We start from the raw sequence: 12,775 nt of genomic DNA, 5'->3' as shown, positions 1-12,775 counted from the left end.
CCAGATCAATCGTGGTGAACTATTGGTCACTTTCCGTGTTCCGCTCACTCCTGCTCGTGTATATTATATGAACCAGGTGATTGAACGATAAAACGGCTCTTTTCAGAGCCACCAAACAAAACGGCTCTTTTCAGAGCCACAAAATAAACGGCTCTTTTCAGAGCCACCAATTAATATCAAGAGAGTTATTAGGATAATTTTTCATGTAAAAGCCCTTGGACCCACCAAACAAAACGGCTCTTTACAGAGCCACCAAATAAAACGGTTCTTTTCAGAGCCACCAATTAATATCAAGAGAGTTATTAGGATAATTGTTCATGTAAAAGCCCTTTGACCCACCAATCAAAACGGTTCTTTTCAGAGCCACCAATTAATATCAGAGTTATTTGTGTAATATTCCCTAATTTGTTTACCACATACTTGCTATAATCTCTTAATTCATCTCATAGCATCATACAATAATTGATTTATTACGAATAATTGACAATACGGCAATTTGAGGATGTTTCCGAGGACGCTGCTGCAGTACCGTCGGGATGCAATAACAGCATAATGCTAATCTTGTACATCCCTTACCCAGACATCAGTTTCATACAGCCTATTTCCCAGATAAGAAAACGAAGAATTTGAAAGGAGGAGCATCACCTGCTATTCTAAGGGTATAAAGCATCCCTCCTTCGTTGAATTCGGTTTCATTCTGTTTTCGCTTTCGAGCTGGTAAGAGCTCCTCCAAACCTGCTCAGCTCCTCGCTACCAGAGGCAAGCTGTTTGTACGAGATGGCTGAAGAAAATCGACCAAAGCCGCTTGTTGAAGCGCACCGCTTGTCAGCACCGCAAATCTCATCGGGCGAGGAGGATTGCAACCAGTGCGCCGTCAAAATGTGTCCGTGTTACGCAAATTCAACAATTCAATCGGCCCTTTTCAGAGCCAACAATTGTGTTTTTAAAGAGTTGATTGTGTAATATTCCCTAATTTGTTCGAGATGGCTGAAGAAAATCGACCAAAGCCGCTTGTTGAAGCGCACATCGTCATCCGCACCGCAAATCTCATCGGGCGAGGAGGATTGCAACCAGTGCGCCGCCAAAATGTGTCCGTGTTACGCAAATTCAACAATTCAATCGGCTCTTTCCAGAGCCAACAAATGTGTTTTAAAGAGTTAATTGTGTAATATTCCCTAATGTGTTTACCACATACTTGCTATAATTTCTTAATTCATCTCATAGCAGCATACAATAATTGATTTATTACGAATAATTGACAATACGGCAATTAGAGGATGTTTCCGAGGACGCTGCTGCCGTTCCGTCGGGATGCAATAACAGCATAATGCTAATCTTGTACATCCCTTACCCAGACATCAGTTTCATACAGCCTATTTCCCAGATAAGAAAACGAAGAATTTGAAAGGAGGAGCATCACCTGCTATTCTAAGGGTATAAAGCATCCCTCCTTCGTTGAATTCGGTTTCATTCTGTTTTCGCTTTCGAGCTGGTAAGAGCTCCTCCAAACCTGCTCAGCTCCTCGCTACCAGAGGCAAGCTGTTTGTACGAGATGACTGAAGAAAATCGACCAAAGCCGCTTGTTGAAGCGCACCGCTTGTCAGCACCGCAAATCTCATCGGGCGAGGAGGATTGCAACCAGGGCGCCGTCAAAATGTGTCCGTGTTACGCAAATTCAACAATTCAATCGGCCCTTTTCAGAGCCAACAAATGTGTTTTAAAGAGTTGATTGTGTAATATTCCCTAATTTGTTCGAGATGGCTGAAGATAATCGACCAAAGCCGCTTGTTGAAGCGCACATCGTCATCAGCACCGCAAATCTCATCGGGCGAGAAGAACGCAACCAGTGCGCTGTCAAAATCAAACTCATCATCTGTGGTGCAGTCAAGAATCAAGCCTGTTAGGTACCATTACCACTATTATTAGGCAAATCAAGCGTCTGGCTAGTGAAATTGCTCAAGATTTCAAACTTGAGCTACATTTTAAGATTTCGACTTCAGCCGTGTGGTCCAATATCTGTTGCTGATGTGTGCCATCCACACGACGAAACATTCAGCTGGTTCGTCGTATAAGCAGAGAACTTGTTCATTGCATTGCATTGAGGATTTTTCGTTTAACCATGGCAATCAACTGATAATATCCTGTAGTGCCATTTATCTATAACAGCATTCGTGCTAACAAAGCCTTTGGCTCTTTTTAGGGCCACCACATGTGCGTAAAAGAGTTATCGGAGTAATATTTCCGACTTAATTTATTACATTGCCAAGCAATGAATAATATTTCTCTCAAACCATAAGAACTACAAAGCGATGACTGGATCTACTACTGAATCACTACTGTTCTTTCCAATGCTACTGTATATTTCAGAGGAGGTTATTGATATAATTTCAAAATGATCATACATCCTGAAGTGAAATTTCACATTTTCATAGATAAATATGACGAATGATTGACCAAATTGCAAATCGTTATATGCATTAATATTTACGAAAGTTTCGAGCACTGAAAACAGTATGAAGTCAAAACGAACAACAACAATGACATCAAATTCAGTTACATAAACCATCGTGGTCCTACGTCACCAGTTCGTTCAACCCCATAGGGATGTACCCTTATAGTTTTTCAACGGCAAACAAAGTTTTAGCTAGGTTCCCGTCGGGCGGCGGTAGCATTTTTGCAGTTTTCTCTATGCGCTTATTTGGTTTCGATCGACAATTTCTTACCAAATCAAATCATCAACAAAGCTGTTGCTGATAAGTTTTAGCTTTCAATTCGACAAGTTTATACTGATTGCTTTGGCATGCATGTGGCAAATGACTGATCGAAATATGAATCCATCACATCCATTCACCAGTAATGTCGCTCTTCACGGTGTAAAATTCTCATAACTCTCTTTCAAAATTAAATTGTCGTCCTGATAAGGACGGTTGGTGGTAGTCACAATCCATCGAACTGGGTTTTCATTCCATTCTTAGACAGAAACACACCAAAAGATTACCGAAGACGATTGAATTAAAATGCGGTCGTGCGCGTGCGCGTGAAGTGGAATTTGATTGGCTTCGACTGAACACGAGATAATAAAGAGAAGTAAGAAGAAGACCGAAAGGGGCGTTTCCCTTCGAAAGACGAAAGTGGCTAAGATATCTCTCAATGATGTCTGTGTCAGGAATACACAGGAAAAATGTGCTTTTCTTCGAAAAATAAGACATGCTTCGATATTTCTCAATTTTTCAATAGTTTAGCCATGAGAATCAATAGTTTTCATTGTTGGAGTAGATTCGTAGAAAGATTTCCAATCGATTGGTGCAAGAATCTAGAAAATCTATCCGGGCATTAGTAAGTTATTAACAGTCAAAATCTAACCACTTTTCGTGACGCGAGCGATTTTTCGTTTTTCGAAATTGTACCCCAGTATGTTGCCGTAAGACGTTATCCAACGTCAAAAAAGAAGATAACTTTTGCATCTGGCGGTACTGAGGAAAATTTTATCTTGGCTTTGGCAATGACGGCGCATCACAACGGAGATTGGAAAACATGCGAACGCAGTGACGACATCAGGCCTTATCGTTCAAATATATCGTTCCGTCACAGGGGGAGGGAGAGGGTCTTCCATAGTGTTACAGCCCTTATACACAATTTAAATCTTCCATACAAAAGTTGTTACATGGGGAAGGAGGGGGTCTAGAACTGGCACATTTTGGGTTATGTAATATTTGAATCATTCCTTAACAATAGAAAATATATTTATTGCATTCCGCCAGCACGACTCGGAAACATTCTCGATTTGTCGTTTTGTCAATTATTCATAACTAATCAGATATTGTATGATGCTACGAGATGAATAAATGTAAGAATATGGTAAACACATTAGCAAATATTACACAAATAACTCTTTAGGACACATTTGTTGGCACTGAAAAGGGCCGATTGAACTGTGAGAATCGAGTAACGCGGACACATTTTGCCAGCGAACAGGTTGAAATCCTCCTCGCCCGATAAGATTTGCGGTGGCGATGATGATGGGCGCTTGAACAAGCGGCTTGAGCTGATTTTCTTCAGCCATCTCGTAGCCAGCGATTTCACAAACCGGACACTGGATTTGCAGCAGCTTAAGGTGAAGATGAATCGAAGCCAAACCTCAAATTTTCAATACATACGTTTAAGCTGAAAACTTAATCGATTGGTCACTCGCTGGTGGTGACCAATCGATTAAGTTTTCAGCTCAAACGGGTTTTCGGTTCTCCAGATCCGTGCTCTTGAAAATTTGAGGTTTGGCTTCGATTATTCTTCACCTTAATGATTGTAAATTATTGATGCTGGTTTTCTTGTCTACACACTAAGGGTGAGTTACGAATTTTGATAATAACTCAGCAGTGGAACATTCGGTAAACAAAATTTGTAGATATTGTTGGAATTTTACTGATTTTGGTAAAATGTTTACCGCAAATCACTAAAAATTTCACCAAAACTATTATTTTTGATTCACCGACAGTTCTGTTGCTGTGACTATTGCCAATAATGTTGCGTGAAATATTTTCGAAACTCTTTCAAAATTAAATTGTCGTCCTGAAAAGGACGGTTGGGTGAGGATATCGTCGATCGCCATTTCATGCTCAGGTTTGTGAATTCAGTGGTAGTTTTGCTGTCGGTGATGGGGACGATTTAGCTTCCAAATCTGTACAGCGTATGGCCCTGCCACTTCAGAGCGTAGCCGACAGAATTCTGGATGACTTCAGCACACCGCGGGTTTCCTCATAGATGAGACCGGAGGTACGATTGACGTCGCCACGGCGAGCCAGACGGCGGATGGCGGGCTTGGTGATGATGCACTGGATGTTGTCACGCTTGGCGCTTTCTTTTCCGAGGCCGGTCTAACTTCGGCAACGATTGTAACTAAACTGATGCTCGGCCGCCGGCTCGGCTGCTTTTATGCGGTACGCGATGGATGAATTCTTCTTGCTCGCTCGCTGTTCACTGTTCGTCTCGCTCGCTCGCAAGAGAAGGTCATAAAAGGGACCGGCAGCCGCGCAAATTCAATCATTCGTTTGTTTCAATCCGTCCAGAGAACACCACTACGACGATGGCTGGAAAGCAGCCCCTCGCAAGCAGCCGGTCACGAAAGTCGCTCGCAAGAGCGCCCCAGCCACCGGAGGAGTCAAGAAGCCGTATCGCTATCGGCCAGGAACGGTCGCTCTGCGTGAGATCCGTCGCTACCAGAATTCTACGGAGCTGCTGATCGACAAGTTGTATTTCCAGCGCCTGGTCCGTGAAATCGCTCAGGACTTCAAGAGCGATTTGCGATTACACAGCTTGGCGTCATGGCCCAGCAGGAAGCGAGCGAGGCCTATCTTTGAGGGTACTAACATGTGCGCGATCCACGCCAAGCGTGTCACCATCATGCCGAAGGCCTTCTAGCTGGCTCGTCGTATCCGTGGCGAACGAGTTTAAATTGAATTAGGACGCAATTTCAAGCAAAACGGCCCTTTTCAGAGCCACAACAATGTATTCCACGTAAAAGAGTTACGGCTTAAGATATTTCACCTATTATTAATTAATTAATTTATTTAATTGCCAATTTAAATTTCGGATGATTAGTTTTTCAACGGCAAACAAAGTTTTAGCTAGGTTCCCGTCGGGCGGCGGTAGCATTTTTGCAGTTTTCTCTGTGCGCTTATTTGGTTTCGATCGACAATTTATTACCAAATCAAATCATCAACAAAGCTGTTGCTGATAAGTTTTAGCTTTCAATTTGACAAGTTTATACTGATCGCTTTGGCATGCATGTGACAAATGACTGACCGAAATATGAATCCATTCACCAGTAATGTCGCTCTTCACGGTGTAAAATTCTCATAACTCTCTTTCAAAATTAAATTGTCGTCCTGATAAGGACGGTTGGTGGTAGTCACAATCCATGGAACTGGGTTTTCATTCCATTCTTAGACAGAAACACACCAAAAGATTACCGAAGACGATTGAATTAAAATGCGGTCGTGCGCGTGCGCGTGAAGTGGAATTTGATTGGCTTTGACTGAACACGAGATAATAGAGAGAAGTAAGAAGAAGACCGAAAGGGGCGTTTCCCTTCGAAAGACGAAAGTGGCTAAGATATCTCTCAATGATGTCTGTGTCAGGAATACACAGGAAAAATGTGCTTTTCTTCGAAAAATAAGACATGCTTCGATATTTCTCAATTTTTCAATAGTTTAGCCATGAGAATCAATAGTTTTCATTGTTGGAGTAGATTCGTAGAAAGATTTCCAATCGATTGGTGCAAGAATCTAGAAAATCTATCCGGGCATTAGTAAGTTATTAACAGTCAAAATCTAACCACTTTTCGTGACGCGAGCGATTTTTCGTTTTTCGAAATTGTACCCCAGTATGTTGCCGTAAGACGTTATCCAACGTCAAAAAGTAAGAGGTTGTTTCAGAGATACAACCGCCAAGTCGACGTTGGATAACGCTAGCTTCTTCTATTTCCTGGCTTGAGACCGTCACGAACGTGTGAAAGATGTTTTGTTCTACTGAAAATCCAATCAATTTTCATACTATTTGTTACATGTCAATTCTGACCTATTATGGACATTGTGTGTTATTATTTGGTTGGTTCGGTTAAAACTTCAATCCGATAGAATCAGTCGAAGGAAGAAGAAGCATGAACGGTAACTCTTGCTTAACAAACAAATATTCCGGTTGAACGTTAGGTCCACGTATGATCCACTAAGATTGGTTGCTTTAGTGGGTTCCGAAGCGAAGTTCCGCACCACGAAGAACTTCTTCTGCTTCGTCGTGGTATTCGGGGAAATGTTGAGGCAAATCTGCGATTCCAGAGCTCGGCCGTCATTGTCCTGCAGGAAGCGAGTGGCCTTACTGATCGGTTTGTTTGAGGACATCCAGCTGACTCGTTGTATCCGTGGAGAACGCGCTTAAAATGAATTGCAGCACAATTCTCGCATAACTTCTGATCTCGCCCTAAAAGCCATTGGTAACCATGTGTGTAGCTCGTTGTTTCTGAGCATTTGAATGGATTTTCATGTTATTTAACAACGCTATGGCAAAGAAAGGATCATTATCTACCTGCCCGTGATGTTGGTTTGGATGCTTATTCTTTCTTGTGCTCAGAAACAATGAGCTACACACGTGGCTACCAATGGCTTTTAGGGCGTTATCTCAGAGTATGCGAGAATTTCAAACAAAACCGCCCTTTTCAGGGTCACAACAATGCATTCGACGTAAAAGAGTTACAACCAGAGACATTTCATCTATTAATAGTAATAGATTATAAAATTTATTTTTTTTTTCAATTATAATTTTAGTTGATTAGTTTTCAATGAAGATAAATGGCAAACAAAGTTTTACCTTGGTTCCCGTCGCTTGGGTCGGACCGGACGGTGGTAGCATTTTTGCAGTTTTCTCTGTGTGCGTATTTCGATTCGATCGACAATTTCTTACCAAATCAAAACATCAACAAAGCTGTTGCTGATTAGTTTTAGCTCTTTGTTTGACAAGTTGATAGGTACTGCTCGCTCCAGAATGCATGTAATGCATGTAGATAGTGTCGACGACAACAACATTATTCAAAGTGAGTAAAGTTTGTAAAGATGCTGAAAATACATCCCCGAGCCCGATTTCATCTTCTAAACTCGTACCAATTAGCTCATACGATTGAAATAACTAAATTTTTGTTAGATATCAGGGATTTCTTTAGGAAACTGCCTACATTTAGGCGTTTTCATCTTAAAGACACGGACACCGTCTTCAGCCATTTAGCTGCACAGACTGTACCTTAACACTAGACAACGTTTATTATGAATGGATATATAATTTTTCATATAATCGAAAGTTGGTTTTCTGTTTTGGGGTAACTTTGATAATGGAGTAGGAATCGAACAAAATTGAATGAATAACGAACATTTGTAGGGCATTGCATACCTCTAGGCGTTAAAGGTTATATGGAAATTTCTGACTTAGATTACAAAAATTGTTCCAGTTTGTGAAAACGCCATTCGCTAAGAGATTTGAGACCGTATTCAAGTTCTATGATAACTAGGCTGTCAAAGATAAGTGGCCAACTATTCAAAACTACGTCAAATAGTGATCGTAGAACAGATTGTTTGTAAGCGTTTCGAAAATGCTAAAATTGTGTCAATTTTTAATATTCGTATAAAAAGCCTCAAATGCACTTGATTCCAATGAAAATAGCTTTGACATTAAGTGTCATACTAATACTCTTTACTTTTGCATTCGTTTTGCTTAACTGATAAGCAGAAACTTCGTTATTTTGTTTAATATGTTGTGGGTCTCGCACTATCAAAGTTACCCGCATTATCAAAGTTACCCCGTTTTACGGTACCGTAATCCGGGGTAACATTGATCATTTTTTTGAATATTTCTTAAATATTTCGTTTTAAAATGCAAAAGTTGCTAATTTTATATTTTTAAAACAAGTACTGCCACCCATAGTTTTTGACTGTATACTGTATTTTGTTTTTTGAATGATTTAAGCATGTTTAAAAAAATGTTTTGAGCGACTTTTTGATTTAGCCGATATGGGGTAACATTGATCACCTGTGTAAACAACGTTCGGTAATATTGAAAGTGTCGTTACTTACTTAAATCATGGCCTCTGAAGCCGAATATGAAGGCCAAACGCTTACAAGTCGTTTACTTTTGACGTTAACTACGTCTTACGGCAATATACTGGGTGTCAATTGAAAATCTAAAATTTTGCGACCGTCACGAAATTATGTAAGATTTTGAACGCTAATAACTCAGTCATTTATCGATAGATTTTCAATATTTTCCCACCAATCGATCGGAAATGTATACAACAATTTCCTCGAATGGAGAAAACTATTGATTATTGACAATAAACTATTGAAAATTGGGAAAATCTCGACCCCTTTCTTACGCAACCAATCACGTGCAAGCAGTTTTCCACGCTTCTTTTGCGTTCCGCTTCGCACTATAAAACCAGACCGATTCCTGCTTCTTCGCTCATTCTTCTTTTTGCCGTCAGACTGTGAACATGGTCGGCGAGCAAGTCTCGAGTGCCTTTCGCATTCTCAGCTCAGTTTTCAATGGAACGCGAATGGAACAACAACACGCCGCCACGACTGAAACCGCTTGTTGAAGCGCACATCGTCATCGCCACCGCAAACCTCATCGGGAGGATTTCTACCAGTGCGCCGTCAAAATGTGTCCGTGTTACGCAAATTCAACATTTCAATCGGCCCGTTCCAGAGCCAACAAATGTGTTTTAACGAGTTGATTGTGTAATATTCCTTAATTTGTTCGAGATGGCTGAAGAAAATCGACCAAAGCCGCTTGTTGAAGCGCACATCGTCATCAGCACCGAAAATCTCACCAGGCGAGGAGGATTGCAACCAGTGCGCCGTCAAAATGTGTCCGTGTTACGCAAATTCAACAATTCAATCGGCACTTTTCAGAGCCAACAAATGTGTTTTAAAGAGTTGATTGTGTAATATTCTTTAATTTGTTCGAGATGGCTGAAGAAAATCGACCAAAGCCGCCAAAATGTGTCCGTGTTACGCAAATTCAACAATTCAATCGGCCCTTTCCGGAGCCAACAAATGTGTTTTAAAGAGTTAATTGTGTAATTTTCCCTGATGTGTTTACCACATACTTGCTATAATTTCTAAATTCATCTCATAGCAGCATACAATAATTGATTTATTACGAATAATTGACAATACGGCAATTTGAGGATGTTTCCGAGGACGCTTCTGCAGTGCCGTCGGGATGCAATAACAGCATAATGCTAATCATGTAATTCCCTTACCCAGACATCAGTTTCATATAGCCTATTTCCCAGATAAGAAAACGAAGAATTTGAAAGGAGGAGCATCACCTGCTATTCTAAGGGTATAAAGCATCCCTTCTTCGTTGAATTCGGTTTCATTCTGTTTTCGCTTTCGAGCTGGTAAGAGCTCCTGTAAACCTGCTCAGCTCCTCGCTACCAGAGGCAAGCTGTGTGTACGAGATGGCTGAAGAAAATCGACCGAAGCCGCTTGTTGAAGCGCACATCGTCATCCGCGCCGCAAATCTCATCGGGCGAGGAGGATTGCAACCAGTGCGCCGTCAAAATGTGTCCGTGTAACGTAAATTCAACAATTCAATCGGCACTTTTCAGAGCCAACAAATGTGTTTTAAAGAGTTGATTGTGTAATATTCCTTAATTTGTTCGAGATGGCTGAAGAAAATCGACCAAAGCCGCCAAAATGTGTCCGTGTTACGCAAATTCAACAATTCAATCGGCCCTTTCCGGAGCCAACAAATGTGTTTTAAAGAGTTAATTGTGTAATATTCCTTAATTTGTTCGAGATGGCTGAAGAAAATCGACCAAAGCCGCTTGTTGAAGCGCACATCGTCATCAGCACCGAAAATCTCACCGGGCGAGGAGGATTGCAACCTTTGCGCCGTCAAAATGTGTCCGTGTTACGCAAATTCAACAATTCAATCGGCACTTTTCAGAGCCAACAAATGTGTTTTAAAGAGTTGATTGTGTAATATTCTTTAATTTGTTCGAGATGGCTGAAGAAAATCGACCAAAGCCGCCAAAATGTGTCCGTGTTACGCAAATTCAACAATTCAATCGGCCCTTTCCGGAGCCAACAAATGTGTTTTAAAGAGTTAATTGTGTAATATTCCCTAATGTGTTTATCACATGCTTGCTATAATTTCTTAATTCATCTCATAGCAGCATACAATAATTGATTTATTACGAATAATTGACAATACGGCAATTTGAGGATGTTTCCGAGGACGCTTCTGCAGTGCCGTCGGGATGCAATAACAGCATAATGCTAATCATGTATTTCCCTTACCCAGACATCAGTTTCATATAGCCTATTTCCCAGATAAGAAAACGAAGAATTTGAAAGGAGGAGCATCACCTGCTATTCTAAGGGTATAAAGCATCCCTTCTTCGTTGAATTCGGTTTCATTCCAGTCCGTTCGTTCGATCTGATCGGACGTGTTTCGGTTCTCTCACTTCAATCCGGTACAATTCCTGAGCAAGTTTGCACTGCGCGTTGGCGAGTGTTTCCAAGATGGATGATTTGGCGGTCGACCCGGCCGCCAGCAAAGGCGCTTCGAAAAAGCGTCCAACAAGCGGCAGCGACGATTCCCGTGGTGCCTCGAAGAAGCACACTGCAAGTGACTCCAACCGGCGTGATCCCCCTCTGAGAAATGATAAGCCGAAGAAACTCACCTCCAGCGCTCAACAAGAGTCGGACAAGATGGACGTATCAAGCGGTGGCCTGTCGGGTCATCAACAACAGCAGCAACGCGAACGAGAAAAGAATCTCCTAGCAAGCAACACCTTCCACTCGCTGAAGGATGGAGAAATCGGTGTCCCACCGGTGAACCAGCGACATCAGCGAAACGGAACGAAGCAGAACGCAACTGATCCTGAACGAAAGGTGAAGTGTCCACCGATTTTCATCAAAGGAAATCCACCCGAACTACGCTCCATGCTACGTGAGCGTATCTCAAAAGGCGCTCTCTCGTGCACTTTTCGACTTTGCATCGACGGACTCAAGGTTATGGTCGACACGAAACCTCAGTACTACAGGGTGTTGGATATCCTGCAAAAGGGGAGACATGAGTACTACACTCATGACATCCCCAGCGACAAGCCGCTCAAGGTTGTGTTGCGCGGGCTCGACGATATGGATCTCGGGCAACTTGAAAGAGAACTGGTGGAATGCGGACTGAAACCCACCAAAATTTTCAAAATTTCCCGGCAGGACAAGTCGAAGAAGTATCGCGACCAGCTCTACCTGGTGCACATCGAGCGTGGATCCGTCACGATGAAGGATCTCAAGTCTACAAGAATAGTGAACAGTACCGTAGTAGAATGGGATCGGTACAAACCAACACACCGCGACGTCACGCAATGTATGAATTGCCAACAATTCGGCCACGGAACCCGCAACTGCCACATGGCTCCTCGCTGCAACACGTGTGGCGATAACCACAGCACCGACAATTGCCATCACATCGCGATCGAGATAATTGATCCGGTCCAGTTCAAGTTTGACCCGAAATGTGCCAACTGTGGAGACAAGCACAAGTCTACCGCAAAAACGTGCCCAAAACGCGCGGAATTCATGGAAATCCGCAAGAAGGCAAGCATCAGAAACCAGCCGAACCGAAAAGGTCCGCCGGCACTGAACGACTACAATTGGCCGGAACTTCCCCATCGCCAAAAGCCTGCAACATCAACCAGCTGTCAAGCTCCTCCAGCTTTTTCCGCCAACCGATGGCTGCCACCAAGCCCTCCGGGATTTCAACAGCAACAAGAGTCTGTGCGTCCTGAGGAAGCCGCACCGCTCTACACAGCTGCACAACTGGTGCCAATCTACGACAAGCTATTCGCTCGACTCCGTGAGTGCAAGACCAGAACTGACCAGATCTACGCTCTGGGACTTTTCGCCATAGAAAATGCCTTTTAGAGTGGATCTGGCCAATTCAAACGCTAGCTTTCCATAGTTGGCCTTCTTAGGTTAAGTTAGGTAGGTTATAAAATTAAGTAATTAAAAACCCAAACCAAATGCCTTAAAAAGCAATAATGTTAAATTAAATTAAAATTTCTATACTTTTTTCTGTTCAAACACTAAACCAACTTTTACCAGAGCTGAAATGCCCAACAGAGGCAGAAACAATCGAAATGTTAAATTAATGTAAATTCACATTAAGATATGAATAAAGAGATATTTTACTACTACTACTGAATTCGGTTTCATTCTGT

The sequence above is a fragment of the Aedes aegypti genome, chromosome 3, assembly GCF_002204515.2.
Source record: "Aedes aegypti strain LVP_AGWG chromosome 3, AaegL5.0 Primary Assembly, whole genome shotgun sequence".
NCBI classification, from domain to species: Eukaryota; Metazoa; Arthropoda; class Insecta; order Diptera; family Culicidae; genus Aedes; species Aedes aegypti.
Note: the sequence above shows the minus strand (reverse complement) of the source record.